At 35.0% G+C, this 25,808-nt stretch overlaps 1 pseudogene; it reads right to left on the minus strand.

The window, feature by feature from the left end:
* Nucleotides 1–20,606: 20,606 nt before the first annotated feature.
* On the minus strand, nucleotides 20,607–21,323 carry LOC101675617 (annotated as a pseudogene).
* Between the last annotated feature and the right edge of the window lie 4,485 nt (nucleotides 21,324–25,808).

Raw genomic sequence — 25,808 nt, forward strand, 5'->3', positions numbered from 1 at the left:
TTTTAGACTGAAAAGAAGATCTTCCATTGCAAACATAGCGTTTCTTAGCAGATGAGTCATGAAGAACAAGTGCCAAAGACATTACTTTTTCTTTTATGAAGAGATAGAATGATTAAGTGGAAATAATATATTTTCCAGTGTAAAAAACCGGATACTGATCCATTCACTGAGGTTAAAGAAGTCCTGTGACTTCTCTGGGTCCGAATTTTCCATTCTGTAAAATTGGATGCTCAGAATATCAATGATGGGGCAGGGTGACTGGTTCATTGCTTGGCATATAACAGAAAAACAGCTTTTGGAGAATTGCTGTGTTTTATGCAAAGGAGAAATTAGCAATAAATAAAATAAAGGAAGGAAAATGAACTTTAAAAATGGAGTGCTTATCTTGGATTACTTTTGACTCATTCTGGAATAGACAACAATATACCCAGTAAAGCATGGAGTAAAGGAGGGATAACTGCTCCCTATTCTTTTTACAAGTTCTTCACTAGTTAGTATCAAATGCCTAGTTTGGACCAGGAATCAGTCTCCCCTACATTTTCCTTTCCTTTCCTTTTTTTTTTTTAAATTTTTTATTTATTTGTGTTTTTTTTATGTCAAGCAAATTACAAAAGAAACTGGTGTTGGTGGCAAGAGGTCAAAATAATGTAATCAAATATGAGCCAGAACTTAGACTTCCACTTCCTGTGGAAGTTTAGCAATTTTTCTTTGCTAATATTTTGACAAAGAGTGCAAAACACACAAGACTGGGAGGATGGAGAAGACAGTGATGTGACTACAAAAAAGAAAAAAAAAATCTAACATTTGTGGTTGCTGAAAGGCTAGGAAATGCCTAACAATGCCAGAATAAAGATGAATTTGAGAAAAGCACATGGGCTTTGATGTTGCACTCACTTTCAAGAAAGCTATTAAATGTTGGCTTTGTCAAGGCAAAAAGATAACAAATAAATATTTTATATCAGACACCTTCAATTCCCAAAGTTAAAACCAGTATTATTACATTGGCTTATAACATAAACCAAGAAAAAGATAAAAGAAATAGTCAGAAAAACTTTATTATTATGTTTTTTTGTTCTGATTTGGTTGTGCCTCCTTAATAAATTGTGTCTGAAAGGAAGAACAATATTATAAATGTCCACCCACCTGACTCAGAAGACAGAGAATGAAACTCATTTATCTCAATTGCTCGATAAGCCAGAGATATTTTATGCAGAAGTTATATACTGATGGGATCTTTGTTTATCTGATGTGAATAATAAGAAGAAAATCCTAGATGCCAGGTTTGCATACAGAAAGAAAACTGCACTTAACCATTGAAAAGACAGACTTTGGCGTGATGGAAGATTTTCAAATGAAGATTTAAGAAAACATGATTCTTTCTGAAAAATGAAATAAACACTACTATCGCAGGTAAATACTTTTTGAAGCAAGAGGGGTGATTTCTTTTTCATTGTGTGACAAGTGCGGGTGAAACAGCTTAATTCAGAGCAAGCTGCAGGGATATCACTTTTGAATGGTTTGTTAGAGTTGAGACAGTGAATATTTTATAAATCTTACTGGATCTTCAAATGTCAGGTCTAATCACACTTCACTCCTGAGGTGAAGTTAAAGAGGATGGTACTCCCAGGTGAGAAAGAACCTAGTTTGCTGGATGGTAAACAAGTGCTATCTTCTTTAAGAAACACAATTTCATTGCTCTATTCCTTTGTTTGTGAAAGAAGATCCAGAGAGTGACATTCTGCAAGATTTCTACCATAGTCAAACGATTTCAGAAATGACTACATACTATACCCCCTATCTGGGGAATCAGGAAGCCTAGTGGTATGCTGAATCTTCTAAAATGTCTTACAGTAAATGTTTCTACTTAAGAGCCTGTATAAGATACTAATCCAAAGAACATAGTTCTAAAAGTATTGGCTTTTTTTTTTTTTAAGATTTCATTTATTTGTCAGAGAGAGAGACAGAGGGAGCACAAGCAGGGGAGCTGCAGGCAGAGGGAGAAGCAGACCCCTCACTAAGCAAGGAGACCTATGCGGGACTCGATCCCTGGACCCTGGGATCTTGACCTGAGCTTAAGGCAGATGCTTAGCCAACTGAGTGACTGAGCCACCCAGGTGCCCCTAAAAGTGTTTTCTTATGTTCAGTCCATAACACTGTTTCAGCATAAGCCCCTTTTATTTCAGAAAGTATGATTAGATAGAACACAAGAAAATGCCTAAATAAAAGTTGAATAGATTTGAACATGAAGTGAAAAATGTCTTCCTTTTCTTTAAAGCTCCAAGAATGTGGAAAGAACTGACATGTGTATGATGGTATGATAAAAGATACTGGAGATCAAAATAAGGAACTGGGACGATGAAATAAATGTCTTACCAACACTTCGTATTTATCTCTCTTGTCAAAAAAGTCATGTTAGTGGTTTCTATTACTTAAGGGAATCTTTGTATTATAGCTAGAAAATGTGATTTTGGAATATAGTAATTTACCTAGAAGGATCATCACTGTCTCTCTAAAGGAGATTGGGATCAAAAGCACAAGAAAAAAATATTTTTAAAAAAGGGAAGCAAAAGGCTTGTATGGGCTACAAAATGTACTGGAGGGTTAAAGTGAATTAAATTTTATTTCTTTTCAGGGAATAATTAAATTTGAATTTATTTTGCAGTATAAGGTTGCCAGAGAATAAAACATCAAAGAACAGAACAATCTATTTTTTGTAAATAGGGTTGACAGTTTTTGAAGTGGCACAGAAAATTTTAGTAAATAAAGTAGACAAATAAAAAGTATATAATGAATACTTAATCATTCAGTGTATTTTATGGTTGACAGATGATAGGTATTTGGAGCTAAAATTTTGAAAGAAAAGATTGCTTTAAAAATTTAAGGAACTGGGGGCCTGGTTGGCTCAGTGGGTTAAGCCAGTGGGTTAAGCCGTGCCTTTGGCTCACGTCATGATCTCAGGGTCCTGGGATCGAGTCCCGCATCGGGCTCTCTGCTCAGCAGGGAGCCTGCTTCCCTCTCTCTCTCTCTGCCTGCCTCTCCATCTACTTGTGATTTCTCTGTCAAATAAATAAATAAAAAATCTCAAAAAAAAAAAAATAAGGAACTTACTAGGCAGAAATTAGAGTCCATTAAAGAGCAAGGACTTTTAAAATTAAACTTATATTCTCATAAAGATAACAGCATAGATTAAAATGGTATATTTAAGAACTAAATATGGCTTAGGATGAGTTCTTTATATTTATTCACTGTCCTTAATTAGCAATTGTTCTTGAATCTACACATGAACTAAATTTTCACAATAATACTTTATGCAATATACTGTAGGTATTATTTAAAATTTATCATTGATGAATTTGAGATTTAGATCTTCTTAGGTTGACCAAACTGCATGATTCATCAGTTAAAATCAGCTAACTTATGTTGAAGTAACTAAGGGTCACAAAATGTGAGTGGTGCAAAACCACTAAAGCTTATTTCCTCTTTGAGTAACACACTCCTCTTGGGTTAGCTGTAATCTACTCCATATCATCTTTAGTTGGGATCCCATCTAACACAGCAACTCCTACATGGAATATGCTGGTGAATGAAGAGAAGGAATGGAATGGAACAAAGCCCTTATCCAGGAACAGCACATGGCCTCTCCGCCCACATTTCCCTAGTCATCTCCATCTCACAGATGATGTTGAGTTATTCAGGGTTAAACATTATAATCTTCCCTTAGGTTCACATCAAAAAAGAATCAGAGTATTTGGTATTCAAAAATAAAATCTAGCCAATGGTTAGCAGTAGAAATAGGGTTAGTAGGGCTAGTATCAAGAACATTTACAATGATTTCTGGTAACTCAAGAGTGTTTTGCTTCATTATATTTCTATTTCAATATTTTAAGCACATTATGGTATATTATTTGGTTTTATTAGATGCATTTAATATGTGTCCTATGAATTAGAAATATATTGGTAAAGTATACACCAATTTCCTCTTACCAATATTTTGCATTTAAAATAAAGTGAGGGGAATTTCCATTTCTATTCATGAAAGATCATCTGTAATGATAAGTACCCTCTTGTTCTAACAAACAGAAAATTGAACAAAGTATATGAAACAGGTGTTTTGGGATACTGGACAACAGCCAATGCAAAACAATCTCAAAGGGAAATCAACAAATAAGGTAAACCATACGATTTCTCTAGTTTACTGCCTGGAAGCATTTTCCAGCTTCAGCAAAACAGGAGGAAGCCAAGCAGAGACCAGAAGATTCATTAAGATAAGGTTACATAGCTGGGTCAGGAAGAACAAGACAAATAGACTATTTTACAGAGGAATCCTTGATTGAAAATCAATATATATGTGTGTCAGAACGGACACAAGTTGGATAAGAAAAAAAGTGTCAAGGAATAACAGTTGCAGAAGAGCTACAAGTTGAATACATTTCAGTACTTCTACACATCTGGGAATCAATCCCCCTGTAGCAATTATACAACTATGAAATATGGATATTAAAATTATACTACACAAGCATATTCTAAATGATTAATAAAATGTGAACACCGTGAGGAGTTAGGTGGAATTATTAAAACAGACGCAAACAGAATATCTAGAGATGTACAATACATATTTAAGATAAAAAATAAGCCAAGTGAGATTAAACAACTGACTAGAAATAGCACAAGAAAAGATTAGTGAACTTGAATATATAGCAGGAAAAATTATTTAAAGTGAAATACAGACCGCAAAAAATTAAACTGAATATCAAGGACCTGTGAGCCAATATCAATGGGACTAAAATAAATGTAATTGGAATCCCAGAAGTAAGAGAAAATAAGTATTAATTAATGGCCAAAAAAAAAAAAGCTAATTAAGCACAAAAAAAGAAAAAAGAAGTAGAGCATATAGTATAAATAAATGAATGAACTTTGGCTTAAAGTGGCAAACTTTTTCTCTTTACAATTTACAGGAGGTCCTAGCATTGTAATAATAGATAAAATGTATACAAATTGGGGGAAAAATACAACCTTTTTAAATTTATAGTTGGTAACATTGTTTATGCAGAACTAACAATGAAACTACAGAAATCTTCTAAGAACTAAAATGTGTACTTACCCCTTCAGGATGCAAAGTCAACATTTTAAAAATCAATATTATTTATCTATGGTGAGCAATTGTCATGATGAAGCTGAAATAGAAAAGGAAAAGTTGATGTCCTTTACAAAAGTATCAAATATTACTTGCAATAGTACCAACATAATAAAATACAGGTAAGCTTAAGAAAATACATGGAAAGAGCCTAGATGTCCATCAACAGATGAATGGATAAAAATGTGGTATACCTATCATCTATTTATGTATCTATTTATAGATAGATATATTAATATATACATATACACAATGGAATATTATGCAGCCTTCAAAAAACACAAAACCTTGCCATTTGCAACAATATGGATGAAATGAGGATATTATGCTTAGCGAAATAAGTCCATCAGAGAAAGACAATTATCATATGATCTCACTAATATGAAGAATTTGAGAAACAAGATAGAGAATCATTGGGGAAGGGAGGGGAAAAATGAAACAAGATGAAACCACAGAGGGAGACAAACCATAAGAGACTCTTCATCTCAGGAAACAAACTGAGGATTGCTGGAGGGAAGGGGGTAGGAGGGATCGGGTGGCTGGGTAATGGACATTGGGGATGTGTTATGGTGAGTGCTATGAATTGTGTAAGACTGATGTATCACAGACATATACCCCTGAAACAAATAATACATATATTAATTAAAAAATAAATAGAAATTTAAAAAGGAATGGGAAGCTACTGTATAGGCAAAGGGTAGGAGAGGAGAGAAATAATGATAAAAAATTTTAGTGGAAGAAATATAATGGAAAACTATCAGTGCAGGCTAATTCTCTCTCTTTTTAAAGAATCTTATTATTTTGTATTTATTTATTTGACAGAGAAAGAGCATGGGGGTGGGCAGAGGGAGATGGAGAAGCAGACTCCCCATTGAGCAGGGAGCAAAATGCGAGTGTGGGATCATGACCTGAGCCAAAGGCAGACACTTCACCCACCGAGCCATCCAGGGGCCCCTACTCTCTCTTTTTTATCAGCCTTTTGTAACAAAGGAGAAAGTGAGATGTTTTAAATAAAGTAGAACTGAGACCTACTGTAGTGTATCAGTGAGGACCTCAGTGTTCAATAGGCTAATACTAACATTACAATGTTTTGATAGAGTTTGCAGAGTTTGCAACACACTAGGGTTTATTTTAAGGCAAATTCACTTATAGTCTATTCAAATGGATGTATCTAACCCTTGTAAATTTTTTTATGTTTACATTCTACTTTATTCTTCCTCCTCCTCTGGTGAAATCTTGGATCATTCTTGGTTTCACAGACCTCGGTAAATGTCTGAAAAATAGTATGCAGAATGAATGAATGAATAAATGAATGAATGAAAAACTAAAATTCTTCACGTCAGAATCAGACTACCTAACTGGGAATATAGGAATGAATCTTCCAAATCAGAGGGGGCCTATGGTAGAGACACCAGGTAAAAATTAACACCTAAACTTTTGAGTTTACTACTTCCCCATTTTGTGCATTTATTTTTTTTTTAAGACATTATTTATTTATTTCACAGAGAGAGATCAGAAGTAGGCAGAGAATCAGGCAGGGGAGCCTGATGTGGGGCTTGACACCAGGACCTGGAGATCATGACCTGAGCAGAAGAGAGAGGGTTAATCCACTGAGCCAACCAGGCACCCCCATTTTGTGCATTTAAATCCATTTCCCTACCTGAGTTTCATAGAAAACTAGCTTCCAATGGGATATTAATGAGTGTTTTGTTAAGAAGTGATCACAACCAAGTTCAATTGGAATATTCAGATTATTAACAATAATAATGAAAGTTAGCAAGTTTCTTTGCAGCACAAATTCTCAAACTTGTTTTTTTTAAATACTATGTATATTGTAAATTTTTCAAGTGAGACATATTTTATAGATCAGTGCCTCTCAAAGTTTAATTTGCCTATGAATCAATGTGGACCTTTGTTAAAACATGGATTCTAATTATCCTGTAGAAAATGTATATATTTATTCATATTGACAACACTGTGGACTTGGGCATGATTTATTAAGGTAGTAGTTTTCATAAACATTGTAATCTTTTTTTTAATAAAGATTTTTTAAAAAGATTTTATTTATTTATTTGACACACAGAGAGAGATCACAAGTAGGCAGAGACGCAGGTAGAGAGAGAGGGGGAAGCTGAGCAGAGAGCCCGATGCGATGCAATGCACGGCTCAATCCCAGGACCCTGGGATCATGACCTGAGTGAGGGCAGAGGCTTAACCCACTGAGTCACCGAGGCACCCAACATTGTAATCTTTTTTACAGAAGTTCCCTGACTCATGACAGTTCAAATTAGGATTTTTGACTTTAAGATGGTGCAAAAGGGACATGCATTCACTAGAAATCATACTTCTAACTTTGAATTTTGATATTTTCCCAGGCTAGTGATACAACGTATGATCCTCTCTCCTGATGCTGGGAGTAGCAGCAGACCTCAGCTTGTAACCAGCTATGAGATCACCAGGGGAAACAACAATACAGTTACAACTATTCTGCTTTTTATTTTTAGCAGTGTTCAATAAATCACATGAGATACTTGACAGTTGATTATAAAATAGACTGTGTTAGGTGGTTTTGCCCAACTGGGGGCTAAAGTATGTGTTCCGTACACATTTATGGAGGGCAAGCCTAAGCTATAATGTTTGGTAGGTTAGGTATATTAAATTCATTTTTGACTTATAATATTTACTTAAGATATTCTGACTTATAATACTTTCAATTTATGATGGGATTATTGGGGAGGTAACCCCACTGTAAATCCAGATCTGTATTCCTGAATTCATACCTTGTTTATTGCCTCTTCTTTTCACCATAGAGAATTAAACCATGTGGCAGAGGCACCAATAAGCTCACCACATCTTTGACACTGGATACAGAGCTAGACCTAATTTCCTAGCCTTTCTTCCAGTTACAAGCGTCCTGGTGACTGAGCTGTAATCAGTGGAATGTGAGCCGAAGTGATATATATTTCACTTCTAGATCATGCATCTAAAAGTTCCTCAGCTCCTTTATGCTGCCTTGTTCCCACTGGCTGTCCGAATGCAGAAAATCCAGCAGAGGACTCCAAAAACAAAGGAGATGATGGAGCCAGGAGCTAGGAAGATGCAGGGCTCTGGAATCACTAATGGAACCACCCAGGAGATCCAGTGGAATGGGCATACCACATCACCATATTGTTTGATTGTTCTGTGTTAAAACATTGAATTTTGGGCACATTTATTGCAGCTCCCTACACACCTGGTCAATAAAAATGATTTGAAGTTAGGCAATATATTTTACTTTGTTCTGGGTGCACAGCAGAACACTTCTATATGAATTGGCTTTCTATGACAATGATCCAGATTCCTGGTTTTTGTTTGTTTGTTTGTTTGTTGTGACATCAGACAGTTAAGCTGCCTTCTGTTCTTGATTACATCTGTTTGATGACTTATTTGAGGAATATTGCCATCAGACTTTTCCATTTCTTTGCCTCACTGTATAGCAGCAACTTAACAGAAAACTAAAATGATACACTACCATAAACTAAGTTTCTTCCACAATGTGGGACAGAACAATGGATTTTTCTTTATAAATAGTTTTCCAACTTTATATTCACACAGTGAATTATGTTCTATTATATTGTTCACCTAGTTGATTAGACCATCAATACTGCATGTCCAGTCACATTATAGGAGGAAAGAGAAATAAGGAAAAAATACTCCTTCTTAGTGATGAATTAATTCATTAACCCTTTTTATAATGTAATTTAATATAGCCTAGTAGGCTTTATAAATAAATTCAACTCAAAAGAAGTCACTTCCATGTAGGGTTACTATATCGTTATTAAATCCAAATATAATGTTACAAAACTCCAGTGTAACTGAAAATGATCCTGAGCTATTGTTCATACTTACATATTTACAAACTACCAAATAGCAAGTTTCATTCTAGTCTGTTGGATTAAATTTGACTCTAAATTTAAAACATCATCACAAAACCTCTGCCCTTGAATTAAAATAACACTGTAGGATCTGAAAATAAATTTACAAATGTGATCAAGGTAAACAAGAGCCTTTTAAAAATTTTTTGAAAGGCTATGATATTTTCAATATTTTATTTGGACAAATTTTCTTTCTTCTTTTTTATTAAAGATTTCTTTGTTTATTTGACAGAGAGAGAGAGAGAGATCACAAGTAGGCAGAGCAGCAAGCAGAGAGAGAGGGAGAAGCAGGCTCCCCACTGAGCAGAGAGCCTGATGCGGGGCTCCATCCCAGGACCCCGAGACCATGACCTAAGCCAAAGGCAGAGGCATAACCCTCTGAGCCACCCAGGAGCCCCAATTTGGACAAATTTTCTTTGAGTATGTGCTACTCATAGATCATAGAAAATATTATATGGCTGAGGAAAGTTAATAATTGGGATCAAACATAATACTAATATGCTAGATTACTGATATATTCCCATTTTTTTCTCTGATTTGTTTGTTGTTGTTGTTGTTGTTGTTCTCTACTGTTAGTTCTGAAATGGAAGATGATGTATGTGCTAGCAACTCATATACAATAATTTACAAGATCAAATACTTGCATTTTGATGTATTCACATGTGTATACATACATATAAAACTCATAAGTAATGTAAAAAGTCATTTTTTCAGAACATTAGCAGGCTGATTCAAAGAATTTTTTTCATATGCTCCCTATAATGCACTTTTCATTAAAAATAATATTTATGTATAATGCTTGAAAATAAATTTTCAAAAAATTCCAACAAGTAATTTAGAATTTTTCTGAGATATCTTAGATATCTCAGATATTAGATATCTACTAATCTTTCTCTAAATTTTCTCCATATAAATTAATGAAATAAATGACATTTTGGAAGTTGTAAATAATTTTAAGATATAAATTTGAACAATTATTTTAATTGGAAACCAACAGGGCACCTGGGTAGCTCAGTTGGTTAGCATCTGCCTTTGGCTTAGGTCATGATCCCAGGGTCCTGGGATGGAGCCTTACAACAGGCTCTGTTCAGTGGGAGCCTCCTTCTCCCTCTCCTTCTGCCTACTGCTCTCCCTGTTTGTGCTCTCTATCAAATAAATAAGTAAAACATTTAAAATTAAAAGAGGAAGCCAAACATTAGTTTATTTTCTCCTACTAGAGTTTAGATAATTACTATTTTAGATTTAGAAGTCTTTGATTTATTTTTTTTTCTTAATATAGTCCTAATAACCTAATTCATTGTTTGTTTGATCTACTAGCTAAACTAAATTACATTTTATGGAGGTTGGTAAAATTTTATGTCTTCAGATCCATTTTATTTCTTTATCACCATAAAGATTCTGTAAGGGCACACCTCTACTGCTTTATAGAAGCAGAACAAGACCACATGTACTCCTACTTCTCTGGTTCTTGCCCATAGTTTCTCTCTCTCTTTTTTTTTTATAAATTAATTTATTTATTTTCAGAAAAACAGTATTCATTATTTTTTCACCACACCCAGTGCTCCATGCAATCCATGCCCTCTCTAATACCCACCACCCGGTACCCCAACCTCCCACCCCCCTGCCACTTCAAACCCCTCAGATTGTTTTTCAGAGTCCATAGTCTCTCATGGTTCACCTCCCCTTCCAATTTCTCCCAACTCCATTCTCCTCTCTAACACCCCTTGTCCTCCATGCTATTTGTTATGCTTCACAAATAAGTGAAACCATATGATAATTGACTCTCTCTGCTTGACTTATTTCACTCAGCATAATCTCTTCCAGTCCTGTCCTTGTTGCTACAAAAGTGGGGTATTCGTCCTTTCTGATGGAAGCATAATACTCCATAGTGTATATGGACCACATCTTCCTTATCCATTCATCCGTTGAAGGGCATCTTGGTTCTTTCCATAGTTTGGCGACCGTGGCCATTGCTGCTATAAACATTGGGGTACAGATGGCCCTTCTTCTCACCACATCTGTATCTTTGGGGTAAATACCCAGGAGTGCAATTGCAGGGTCATAGGGAAGTTCTATTTTTAATTTCTTGAGGAATCTCCACACTGTTCTCCAAAGAGGCTGCACCAACTTGCATTCCCACCAACAGTGTAAGAGGGTTCCCCTTTCTCCACATCTTCTCCAACACATGTTATTTCCTGTTTTGTTAATTTTTGCCATTCTAACTGGTGTAAGGTGATATCTCAATGTGGTTTTAATTTGAATCTCCCTGATGGCTAGTGATGATGAACATTTTTTCATGTGTCTGATACCTGATTTCAAGCTTTATTACAAAGCTGTGATCACCAAGACAGCATGGTACTGGCATAAAAACTGACACATAGACCAGTGGAACAGAGTAGAGAGCCCAGATATGGACCCTCAACTCTATGGTCAATTAATCTTCGACAAAACAGGAAAAAAATATACAGTGGAAAAAAGACAGTCTCTTCAATAAATGGTGCTGGGAAAACTGGACAGCTATAAGTCGAAGAATGAAACTCGACCATTCTCTTACACAATACACAAAGATAAACTCAAAATGGATAAAAGACCTCAATGTGAGACAGGAATCCATCAGAATCCTAGAGGAGAACATAGGCAGTAATCTCTTCGATATCAGCTACAGCAACTTCCTTCAAGATATGTGTCCAAAGGCAAAGGAAACAAAAGCGAAAATAAACTTTTGGGACTTCGTCAAATTCAAAAGCTTCTGCACAGCAAAGGAAACAGTCAAGAAAACAAAGAGGCAACCCTTGGAATGGGAGAACTTATTTGCAAATGACAGTACAGACAAAAGGTTGATATCCAGGATCTATAATGAACTCCTCAAACTCAACACACATGAAACAGGCAAACATATCAAAAAATGGGCAGAAGATATGAACAGACACTACTCCAATCAAGACATACAATTGGCCCATAGTTTCTCTTAATAAGATCACTATAGGAGTCTCCTTCCTGAGCAATCTGCTTCAACTGTGTCCACCCTTGTCCTCCTTTAATAATTACCTACAAAGTAGCCATGAAAATCATTTAAAACTATAAGTGAATATCTCACTCTTATGCTCAAAATCTTCCATTTTCTCTCATTTCATTCAAGGTGAAATCAGATTCTTTACAGTGGCCTAGAAAGCCTTGTCCATTCTGTGTGCCACCCTTTATCTCTCTAACTTCTTTTCACCAGCTCAACTCATTCACCTTCTCTCACAAGTGCTCCATTGCTATCTATGCAACATACCATCTATCCTCCTGCATCAGAGATATTTCACTGGTTTACAAGGTTTTGTTTCAGGCTTGAACCCATGTCCCCCACATGTCTGCACTTTGATCACTTCCATATAGTCTTTGGCCAAATATCTTCTTCTTAGTGAGACCCAATCATGCTGAACACCTTAATGAAAATTATAGCTGCACCCAGGTGACCCTCCAGATCACCATTACCTTTCCACTTCTTTTTTATTGTTTTAATTAACAGGTCTATGGAGATGTAATGAAAAACCATAAAATTTTTCCACTACAGTTTATAATTCAGAATTTTTAGTATATTTACAGATGTGTGCATAACCACAATTTAATTTTAAAACATTATCATAACCCAAAAAGAAGTCCTGGGTCCACTTCCAGTCATCTCCTATTCCCAAGTCCAGCCCTATACACTATATTAAAAAAAATTGTTTAAATTTTGTATCCTTTTGAATGTGGGTGAGAGAGAGTGGGGGGAGGGGCAGTGGGAGAGGGAGAAAGGAGAATCTCAAGTAGGCTCCACATTCAGTGCAGAGCCTGACATGGGGCTGGATCTCACCACCCTGAGATCATGACCTGAGTCCAAATCAAGAGTCAGATGCATAGCCAACTGAGCCACCCAGAAGTCCCTATACATTTTTTTTAATCCATTCACCAATTGATGGAATTTGGGTTGTTTCTACTTGTTAGCTATCACAAACAATGACATAATGAACATTAATATATAAGTTTTTGTGTAGACATATACATTCATTTTTCTCATACTCCAACATCATCCATCACCTTTTTACATGGCATAAATGTACTATCATCTTCTATTTATTTAGTTATTTATCTATTTATTTATTTTTATTTATATTTTATATATTTATTATATATATATTTATTTATTCTATTCATTTATTATATAAGTCAATTATCTGTTGACTTTCACCAACTGCTAGAATCTAAATTCAAGAATTTCTGTTGCTTCTGCTCAGAGTGCCTAGAATACCTCTCAGAATATGGCAACAACCCAAAATGTTTGTTGAATGAATAAAGCAATGTTCACGTGTACTCACATAGTTGTATATTTCTGTTTCTAGGTAAGACATTTAAGTAGCATATTTCTTCATGCTTCCACATTTTCATCAAATATGTATTTGACCTCTTCTGCACTGTAGGAACCATTTTAGGGTTGATGTATATAAAAATGGGTAGGCTAAACATTATGTTCAAAAAGTTCACAAATTGGATAATGAAGACACATGTAAGGAAGTAATGGCCAAGTGATAAAAAGGAGCTGTGGTAGGTGGAACAGACCTTCAGAGATGTCCACACACTAATCCCCAGAAAAATGGGCCAAATCCCCATTTTGTGAGTTAAGGTTACATGTGGAGTTAAGGTTGTTATCCAGCTGAGGTTAATATAAGGAGAGTATCCTGAGTTATATAGGTCAACCAATGTAATTACAAGGGTTCTTTGTAAGTAAGAGAGGCAGAAGAGTCTGAGTGAGAATGGAAGACAGCTGATGGAAACAGAGCATCAGAATGATGTGATCTATAAGGATTCAATCTGCCATTGCTGGCTTGAAGATGGAAGAACAAAAGATGATGGGCAGCCTCTAGAAGCTGGTAAAGAAAAGAATAGGATTCTCCTCTAGAGCCTCCAGAGAGGAATGTAGTCATGCTGGTCCCTTCATTTAAGCCTGGGATGATCCATTTCAGACTTCTGACCTACAGAGCTGTCAAATAATATGTTTGCACTGCTTTGAGTTATTAAGTTTGTGGTACAGCAGCAATAGGAAACTAATAGAAGAATCCTATGTCCTAGCTAGATAGAAAGAGAAGGGGAAGGGCCAAATCCCCATTTTGTTTTTTTGTTTTTTTTTTTTTTTGTTTTTTGTTTTTTTTAATTTTTTATTTTTTATAAACATATATTTTTATCCCCAGGGGTACAGGTCTGTGAATCACCAGGTTTACACACTTCACAGCACTCAAGCTCTTGCTCTTGTGTGTACTATACCCAGCCCAAAATAAATTTTCAAAGAAGTAGGAGTCATGGTCTCTGCTCTTGAGGAAAAAAGTTTACAAACTAGTCAGATTTTCCAATGGGAAAACACGACCATATGGCAGAGATGTTAGAAGCACAAAATTGTGCCAAAAGGATAATCAACCATCATTTACATGGCCAGCCATCCCAGAGAACTGGCAAGCAAGGAGCGTCAGTGTAGCAGCTGTTGCCATGGCCCCAAATCCTATGATAGTGACTGAAAAAAGAAACAAAACAAATGAGCAAATAGAAACCCTCTGAGATCCTGAACTTGTAAAATTGAGAGGCAGCATGGTGTAATCAAAGGGAGCATGGAGCTACCTTAGACCATCTGGATACTGATCTTAACTCTACTCCACAATAGGCTTGTGACCTTGGGCAAGTTACCCAAGCATCATCTTTTTCCTTATCTCTAAAATGAAGTTGAACCCTTCTAGCTATTCTCTGGGAATTGGCTGAGATCACTTTCGAAGGAAGCCAAATATGCTTTCTTTACTAATTTTTTTTTATATAGAAGATGTAATCAAGGACAATTTTAGTATCAAAGAAATGTTTATGTGTACAATTTACTTAACAATATTCAAAAATATTTATTGCCTACATACTTTATACCAGGCTGTTTCGCCAATTTATAAATATATGTATTTATACCTACCCATATATACACATCAGCATATCATACAATTTATCTAGAGAATATGTACATCTATGTTAAAAATATATAGAAAGAATATATATGGAGAGAATATATTTAACAAAGTGCCATAAGAGTTTTATAACTAAGCCAATGCATTTTGAAGATTCACAGAACTGGAGGAATGAAATAAATTTTGACATGGCCACGGTATTGGTTAAGGTTCCTGAGAGAAACAGTACCAATAAAAGACTATGCATATATGTGTATATGTATGTATGTGTGTGTGTTGTGTATAAATATGATGTGTGTGTATATATATGTATGTATGTTTGTGTATATATGTACGTATACATATACATTATATATACACATATATGTATATTATTATAATATATATGTATATTATGATATTCTTGTGATATGTATGTATACATATACATAATATCATAATAATTTGAGATGAAATGTATACACACAACAAACATCATATATACACATTATATATGTAGATATATACACATTATATATATGTATATATAATATACATATACATACATATATAATATACATATACATAATATATACATATATATACACATTATATATATATATATACATTATTATATATCTTTATATAATGTGTGTTGTGTGTATACATTTCATCTCAAATGATTATGGACAGTGAGAAGTCCCAAAATCCATAGTGAGCCAGGTAGACATCCAGGAAAACCAATGATGTAAACCCAGTCTGAGTTCAAAAGCCTGAGAACCAGGAGAGCTAATGATATTAAGTTCGAATCCAAAAGCAGTCAGGCTAAAGATCCAATAAAAAGTTATGTTTCAATTTGAGTCCAAAGGCAGGAAAAGACCAATGTCCAAGTTCAAGGCAGTTCAGGCAAGAAAATTCTCTTATTTGGAAGTCCATTAGTGACCAAAAGCTCTTAATTTCATGGAACTATCTAGTGATCTCAAGGATAGATAGGCAAGAACTATTCATGGTACAAAAATCCTCTTCCATATTGACCCAAACTCTGGTGGCCAGTTATCCATAACGGTGAGAAACATTTTTTTTATCAGGTGGACCAGATGAAGGGGCTGGGGAAGAGTGGATAGAGATATAGTACCTGAACAGTCTATGTCAAAACCACAAGTAGCTTTATGAATGGACATTTTTCCAAAGAAGACATACAAATGGCCAACAGACACATAAAAAGATGTTTAACATCTCTCACCAGCAAGGAAATGCAAATCAAAACTACAATGAGATATCTGCTCACACCAGTCAGAATGGCTAAAATTAACAACACAGGAAACAACAGGTGTTGGCAAAGAGGCAGAGAAAGGGGAAGCCTCTTACACTGTTGGTGGAAATGTAAACTGATGCATCCACTCTGGAAAACAGTATGGAGGTTCCTCAGAGAGTTAAAAATAGAACTACCCTATGATCCAGCAACTGTACTATTAGGTATTTACCCAAAGGATACAAAAATCGTGATTTGAAGGGATACATACCCCCTAATGTTTATAGCAGCTTTATCAACAATAGCCAAATTACGGAAAGAGCCCAAATGCCCATCAACAGATGAATGGATAAAGAAGATGTGCTGTGTGTATATTTGAGTAATTTATGGAATATTAATCAGCCAACAATAAGAGTGAAATGTTGCCATTTGCAATGAAGTGGATGGAGCTAGAGAATATTAGGGTGAGAGAAGTCAGTCAAAGAAAGACAAATACCATATGATTTTACTCATATGTGGAATTTAAGAAACAAGCCAGATGAACATGGAGGGGAAAAAAAGAACACATGACAGAGTGTTTAATAATGCCATTCTTTAAAGAATAATGATCCTTATGCTTCCAATCAGAATAAAACACAAGTACGGAGGAGCCTTTGAGATATGAATATTTTAAGTACTTGTTATTATTTTACTTAGTTCCTATAAAAAATATGTTCTTTTTTACTTTTTGCTCTAGCCAAAGTACACAAATAGCTATGGAGTTACATTTTAAATTTTTTATTCAGAAGACAAGGGAACATATGCTATAATTGAGTGATACTTTAAGCCTTATTAAACTCTATTTAAATTCCATTAAAAGGAAAGCAATAAGAGCTAACCTATTTTTATTCATTCATGTTGTCAACAATGACTGCCACAATTACAAAAAAAAATAATTTTACCAGAAAAGTACTAAAAAAGCACACTATGCACATATCTGTGCAGAGATACAGTAAGTGCTTATTTATTTTAAAGGGTATTTATTTTTTTCCTAAAGAAAATTTTGGCCCTTGTAAGAGTTGTTAAAGTTTTTGATGACCTGCAGTTCTGATTATGCAATATTCTCATTTGTTCTCCTTTAGAAGGACATCATTTACAACTTATAACGTTTTTAAAGCTACATGTGGGGGGTTTTATGTTTAATGTGTCCTTTTCCCCCCAAGTTTTTATTTAAATTCCAGTTAGCTAACGTACAATATAATATTAGTTTCAGTGTAGAATTTAGTCATTCATCACTTGTATGCAACAAGCGGTGCTCATCACAAGTGCCCTCCTTAAGCCCCATTACCTATGTAACCCATCCCACCACCCACCCATCCAGTAACCCTGTTTGTTCTCTTTGAAGTTTGCCCTTTAAAAAAATATATTATCTTATTTAATAATCACAAAAGTGCTACTGATTAAATATATTGCCATATTGTAAAGTAATAGACTTAAATGAGTTTAAGTACCTGGTGATGGAAAAAGGAATGCCAACTCAGATCTGCCTTATAAATCTATAGCCTTAAAAATTCACTCTACGTTTTTAAGCAATGTAACTTTTGAAAGTCTTTGTTTCTCATCAGAAAAACTGAAATAATAATGGACTTGTAGGTGTGTATCTGTGTATGTATGTGTGGGAGTCTAAAAATACACAATTAGATAAAGTAGTTTATGAAACCCCACAGTACAGTTTCAGGCACAGACTAGGTACCCACCTGCACTGGCATCTCCTCGGAGAATCTTGGACACACACTACCCATCTGGGTCATATATTTTTATCTCCAGAAACACAGCACTTTGCTGTGCTGAAATGAGGAGTACTTGCCATAATGTATATGGAATTCCTGATGATACATAATGTGTGTGTGTGTGTGCGTGCGCACATGCGTGTGTGTATATACACATATGTACTATATATATGTATAATCCATGTGACAGCCTTTATTAAAATCCATTATGGTTTTCAGTTTCAAAGCACTTTGAAAGTGTTTAGTAGTAGTATAATTAATTGTTTTGTACTTTTTTTTTCTAAATAAGCATTAAATATTGAGCTGATAGATTCTAAGCTAGCTTTCCTGCTTCTTTAAAAATGGCACTTCAGGGAAATAGTTTTTTTAATGAAAAGAAATGATGATGATGATGGTACCTCCATTCCTTTCTAGAAGTAAAGGGCTGCACCAGTGACTCCAGTACATGTGATTCACAAGTAGTGTTTCCAACTTTGTTCAGGAGAAGTTGAGTTGGGGGAAATCAGAAGGGGAGACAAACTGTGAGAGAATCTGGACTCTGAGAAACAAACTGAGGGTTTTGGAGGGGATGGGGGTGGGGGTTGGGTGAACCCAGTGGTAGGTGTTAAGGAGGGCACCTATTGAATGGAGCACTGGGTGTGGTGCATAAACAATGAATTCTGGAACACTGAAATAAAATTTTAAAAAAGAAGTGTATTAAAGGGGATGCCTGGGTGGCTCAGTGGGTTAAAGCCTCTGCCTTTGGCTCAGGTCATGATCTCAGGGTCCTGGGATCTAGCCCCCATCGGGCTCTCTGCTCGGCAGGGAGCCTGCTTCCCCCCTCTCTCTGCCTGCCTCTCTGCTTACTTGTGATCTCTGTCAAATAAATAAATAAAATCTTAAAAAAAAGAAGTATATTAAAAAAAGAAAAATAGCATCCTTGTTGCTATAAAAATATTAAAGCAGAATTGTCAGTCACAGTAAAATGGAGGCATTTTTTGCTTTGGTTTTTAAGTTAGTGGTAGGGATTTTAAAATCTTTATTATCAAAGACAATAACTTCAGAGTTATAAGATATTATCAACCTGATTCCAATCCAGACACCATTCAACATTGAATCTTTTAAAAAATAAGGTGTTTTGTTTTTTCTTATGAATATGGGGTACTATGTTGACACAGACAAATCAGGCTTACCTAATAACAAGTGGGAGCTCAAAATTGGAGTCAATGATTAGATTTTTAAAAAGAGTATGAAGTGGTAAGTGCTACAAATAAAAATAAATGATGGATATTCATTAAAGTAAAATAATCAATTGGTTTAGATTAGGGATTTGGGATCTTCAGAGAAGACATTAATAAGGTCAAAGAATTTTTTGAGATATACAAGAGATAAACATGAGAATAATTCCTATCTAAAGAGTATGTTTGCATTGTCTTAGCATAAATTGCTAAGGAAACACATTACAGAGCTGCTTTATGTTTTAAGTAGAATAACCTCTTAGATATTAAGCAAAGCTTTGGCTCTTAACTTATGAAAGAATTATTAAAGCCCCAAACTAAAAGAACTCCAAGAGTCCATTAGAATCCAGGCAAATTGGCATTTAAAGATTTCTGCTGTCATTCTCCAATAGTGACAATTTAAAAATCTATCACCACTTATTGGTTCTTCTTAACATTTCATATACACTGAACTTAACCAAATTCATTGCCTAATAGTTCTTTTTAACCTAACTTCCTTTTCCCAAGCATATGTGAAAGTACGCCACCCATAAAAAGAACACAAAAGTTAACTGTAAACACTCATAAATTATCAAAACACGGACACTTGTAAAACCTTAAAAGAGAGTAATAAATAAAACACGGCTAGCATCCCAGATGCACCTGATGTCCTGGCCTTACATCATTCACTACCTCTCCTTCTTCCTATAGGTACTGAATGTCCTAAATGTTAACACTGTAGATTAACTTACCAGTTTTAAGTGAAGGATTACATAGATAAGGATTTATAGAAGGATTCTTAGGTAGATGATAGATTTTACATTATGTGTATTTATTTATGTATGTCATTTATATTTATGTTCACATTTTTCCTTATTTATCCTACAGAAACACTATCTTGGTGTACAATTCTTCCACAATTAACTTTTCTGTTATTCTTTTCTTTCAAGCACACACAAAAAGTCTATTTTGGGGGATATGCTAGGTTCGAATATAGTAGATGATTTCAAAATGTCCTACAAAGTATTGGTAGTAATTTTTTGAGTAATTTCACTAGCCCATACGTAGGCAAATAATCAGCTATAGAATATTTAGGTACTCCTTTTAACTTTAAACTAGTCTAAGTAGTATGACCTAAAGTAGCAAAGTGAAAACATTAGCGTAATAATATTCATAAATAACTGTGTTTACTCCATAAACGTTATGTATACACACTTTGCATTGAGTACAACTCAATGGGTTGAGTACTCATTGAGTACTCAGGGTCTCAGGGTCACGGTCTGATGTTTCAAATCAATGGAGGCATTCTAGGTTTATCTGCCAGCTGTGGATCTTTTTCAATTGGTATACTTTTTGTTCAGATGCAACACTTCCAGGTGCATATTTTTACTTTTGAATTACATTAGCTACACAGTGACTGTGTATTGGAATCTACTTCTAGTTTCTGTTTGTTTGCTTCTTTTGCTTGTTCTCTGCTGATGTCCAAAGTATTTTTCACAGACCTGGGTGCTTTTCTGCCACCTAAAATTACTTCTATTGTGGGCATGTAAATCACTAAACACCCTCTTGTCTAAGATTTTCTAGCCCAGCTACTTTAAGGTTTGACTTCTATAGGAAGTACAAGCTGAAATGACTTTCCTTTGGCTATTATTCCCCTATAAATTGACTGCACATTGATATCAATTACCTATCCCTATAGACATCAAGATCCAGGATCATCTGGTTACGTCTTTCATCATCTTTCACAAAGAAGTCAAGTTTGGGTTCATTTATTCTCAGGGCTTTTCCATCTTCTCTGTTCAAAGTTCGGGTAGTTTCCTTTCTTCTTTGCAGCACTTAATTTTCTTGGTCTTTCCATTATTTTTTCCATCTGTCTAAGAGTTTTCAGTGTAGATTCAGGAGTAAACTTAGAGAGGTTATACCAGATCGCTAGGTCTTCTTTGCTTTCATCTGACTTCTGATGATTGAGTTCTGTTTCTTGTATTTTTAGCATCTGGTGGTCTTTGTTCTCTAAAGATGATAGAATAACAGTGATATCTGTGTACCAATGTCTGGCAAAGCCTAGGTAACTTTTCTTGTCTGATTTTATGCTATTTTTGAAGTTTCCTCTGAGCCACATGTTTCTGTCTTTGGCACATTTGAGACAATATGTTTTTTCTGCCTAATTACTGACTAATTCTGCAATTCTTGAATCCCTTCTGATCTCGCTTTCTTTATCAGCCCACATTTTAACTGTTGAAGAACTGGCACCACCAACTGCCTGTTTCATTCAAAGTCAGCTCTCAGGTTACCCATGCCAAAGAGCTCCTTCAGAAGAGGCTGTGCTGTGGGCTTTCCTGTTGTTCAGCTCTCCGGGGATATTTACAGTCAAGTTAAATTTTGTCAAACCTTCAGATCCTTCCACATTTTCTATTTTTTTCAGGGCTGTTAAAAGCTAAATTGAAATAATTATGTTTCTTGAATTTGCTAACATTTAAAATTTTCCCAATGGTATTATTTTGAAGGTAGGTAATTTTTAAATGGCCATTATGAGCCCTATTTCTTGATGATGCAAGGAGAGTTCCTCGACAGGGGAGAGGGGAATTACACAGCAAATGTGTTTGGCATTCTGGCTTTCTGTCTAATAAGATCTGTGATACAGTCTATGGCATCTTTCTTGTTTGTGGGCTTGGTAATCTTGACTGAGACCTCAAAGACATATTGGTAATAATTTATACTTTAACCTTTAATATCGAAGAGTTCTGTTTGTGCCATATCCTTGCCAGCACTTTGTATGATCAGTTCTTTGTTTTGATTTGTTTTAATTTTAGCATTCTGGTGGGTGTGCAGTGGTATATCACTGCAATTTAAATTTATACTTCCTTTGAACTGTCCTACTTCAATGATGACTGATATAGATTCCCTTCCCTATAATTATTGGATATCTGAATGTCTTTTTTTTTTTTTTGTCTAGTATCTGTTCAAGTCTCTTAGCTAATTATTCTGTTACCTCCTCCCACAACACTAGCTTATAGGGATTCTTTACCAAGTTAGGGTATGAGTTCATCGACAACTACATGTGTAGCAAATGATTTTTTCTACTTTGTTGATTTAAGTATTGTCTTGTGAAAATTTTTAAGCACTTAGGTGAAAATTTGCAAAAAGAGCATAATGAACCTAGGTCTATCATTATCCCAAGAATTATTGCTCCATGGACAATCTAGTTTCATATCTACTCATCCACATTCACACACAATTAGATCGTTTTGTAGTAGAAATTCCAAGATACATATTTATATATTTTTTTTACTTGTAAAAAAGTATCAGCTTTCATTTCTAAAAGATTAGAACTAATTTCCAAAATGTAACTAAAACATCCTTATTAGGTAAAAGGTATCCAGTGGACAAGATTACTTTATACAGTCTTATTTGTTACTCTTTCCCACTATGAACAGTGCCTTCTTTCTCTTGTTAAATTATTTCCATTCGTTAGGAGTTAAAATTTTTCCTATAAAATTCTTTAAAAATATTTCTTATTTTCCTTTTATATTTGAATTTAAAATCAATGTGGGCTTGAAATTAGGTGCTTAGAGTTGGTTCTAATATGATTTGACTGTTGTCCTTAACAGGAAGAAAAAGTACGGGCACAAAGAGACAGAGGGATGTGCATACATAGAAGAAAGACCATGTGAGTACAGAGCGAGAAGGTGAGCAAGTCAAGGACAGAGGCCTTGGGAAACACCAAACCCGCCAAAACCTTGATCTTGAACTCCCAGCCTTCAGAACTATGAAAAATTAAATTTCTGTTGTTTCAGACATCCTGTCTCTGGTACTTTGTTATGGCAGCCCTAGCAAATTAATAAAAGAAATTCAAGAAACTACAACACAGTGATCTCTGGTCGTGTGGAAACAATTGTGTGATTTTCAAGAGGGCATCCCAATGTTTCCATCAAAATATAACATCTGATAAATATGAAATGCATAATCCTGCAAATAACCATATTTGCTTCTCTTCTACTTTTCTCTTATTTTGTGAGCACCTCTTTTTAGTATAACCTAAATTTGAATCTGTTGGCAGAAGAGTCTGAGTAATATAGTTTCTAGTACCTGTGATTCTGATGAGTACAAAAAGGGAAGTTCAACAAACAAGAGCAAATTATTATGGAGAGCAAAATAAGCAGAGGTGCCCTCTCCTGCAATCATCCGTACTGGGTCTAACTGTAATGAACTCTTGAACAATACAAGAACCGTATTGTGCTTTCATCAAACCTTATGTAACTGTCTCTTGTACTTAGATGTACTCACTTTCTCTCTGCAAAAAGAAGCATAAACCTGATTAGTCACTATATTCATTTTTTGATACTAATTTATTTTAATTCACTTATAATTCCCTTCAGATATATTCAAATTAGATAAATATTTCCAAATTCTATTTTCGATTAGGAAGTATCAGACTAGTGCATCCTCATGGAACATAGGACAAATTACACCAGTGATCTACTTGAGAGCAGTGGGAAGCTTCAGAGATAAGACATGGAATGGAAAGAATATCAGAAACTCAGAATCTGAGAGAGGTGAGCAGTTTGCAACAACTTCTATCCTTGGGACACTTGTTGGTTCTGGGCTTGGACTAAATTCTCAGAACTGTATGCAAAACCTGAAGAAAATTCCCAGGGAATTATGAGGACAGAGATACCTGGAGAGGTTTTTGTTTGTTTGTTTGTTTGTTTTGTGTTTTGTTTTTGTTTTTAATAAATCTGGAGTAGTTTCAATGATGTAACAGATTTCCAGTTTAGGATACTTATTCAATGTAAATGAAATTTGCTGATTTAGAATTTAGGATCGATTAGAAAGAAGAATCCTGATGAATACATCAGGCTTGGTTGGAAACCCTAGAATGCCAGAGCAACACAGAGGCAAACTGAGTGAACTGAGCCTAACCAGAGCTACACCCTAATGTGACTTAGCATAGCTCCTTCTTGAACTGTCCACTACTACAGTTTGCTAGTGGCCAGTAAGATGAATTCTTTTTAGAGGAGTTAAATCATCTGGAGTGACTATCCTTTCCACACTCAATATCTGGAATTCCTTTAAAAATTATTACATATAAATAGAACAAAACAAAAAGCAACCTGATCAAAAGTGGAAATGAACAACAACAACAACAACAAAAAATCAAAACAGAAGGGAAAATAGAAAGTCCCTACAAATAGTCCAGATACTGAAAGAACTGGCAAGGACTTTAGACATTTATGATTATTATATTCAAGAAATAGAGAAAAACAAGGAGAAAAGTGATGATAATTGAAGAATCCTACAAGAGGAGTGGAATCTATAAAATTTTTAAAAAAACAGGAATGCAACAAAGTGAGAAGTTATCTGATGGGTTAGACAGAGCAAAATTTATTAGAGGCTGCCACTGAGTCCAGTTTATAGTCAACACACAGATCAATTACTAAAGCCATTGACGGCTGCTCAAGCTAACACAGTGAATCCAGACTATCTGATAAGTGTACCCATATTGATTAATTTGATCCAATTCAATGTGATGTCTCTTATCATTAATATAAACCCTTAACATTTATTCAGTCAATCCCTATATACATTCTCCAGGTTTCTCTCTCTCCCTTTCTCTGTATGTGTGTGTGTGTGTGTGAGAGAGAGAGAGAGAGAGAGAGATACGCACACACAATCTTTCCATTCTTTCAGTGTGCATTCTGTATTCACCTAATCCAGAATTTCTTCTTATCTGCATGAGGGATTCTGATTGCTGTTATCTGACCCTAGTTATGTGTCTGGATTTGGTTGTGGATCTTATGAAAAAGAATATTCTCTTGAAAAGTTTCTGTCTCTGACGAAAACATGAGAGTCTCTAAACTCAAAGACATAATGAAAAGCTGCCCAGCTAGTAAGGATGTCTCAAAGTATTTATAAATTCATGAATTTTCATTAATCTTCATTCACTGAAATATCCCCATTACAATCTACTGAATTCCACTCTCACTTTTACATATCATTCTTAATGAAGTTATGAATTTAACTTATGTTTTAACTTAAGCAACAAAACTATTTGCTTATGGCTTATAGATAACTGACACTTTCTATAAGATAAACAGTTTTTTTAGAGGAATTTGCTGATTCTCTAATGGGGATGGAGCCAAGATTTTTAAGTTCTAAAATTATTTTATACCTGCAATATCTTTAGAGAAGTCAGAGGCAGCCATTTAGTCAGCTGTCATTTGGTCTCATCTCTATCCTAAAATTCTGTTAGGTCAGTACCTTGGTCTCCCAAACTTCATCTTCAGTAGGTATGCCAATGCCATTCTAAACAAATGTGTGTCATTACTTTGTATCCATTGTATAGTAGTGACTATTAGTACCACATGTTCTCCTTAATATAAAACTAATCTCAGATCCCCATTATTAAGAATATATTTTCTAAAACCATTTATAGCAAATATAATATCAGTCTTTAATCAATCAGGAAAACAGAAACAACTATATGCTTTAAAGGAGTGAATGGAGTGAATTAAAGACTTAAAAAACCTTTGGAAAATGTGACTGAGCAAAGGTTACTAGAGCTATTACTAGAGCTTATGAAATTAGTAAGTACAGAAAATTCAGG

The sequence above is a fragment of the Mustela putorius genome, unplaced genomic scaffold (genome assembly GCF_011764305.1).
Source record: "Mustela putorius furo isolate JIRA1106 unplaced genomic scaffold, ASM1176430v1.1 tig00003859_pilon_pilon_pilon, whole genome shotgun sequence".
Lineage (NCBI taxonomy): Eukaryota > Metazoa > Chordata > Mammalia > Carnivora > Mustelidae > Mustela > Mustela putorius.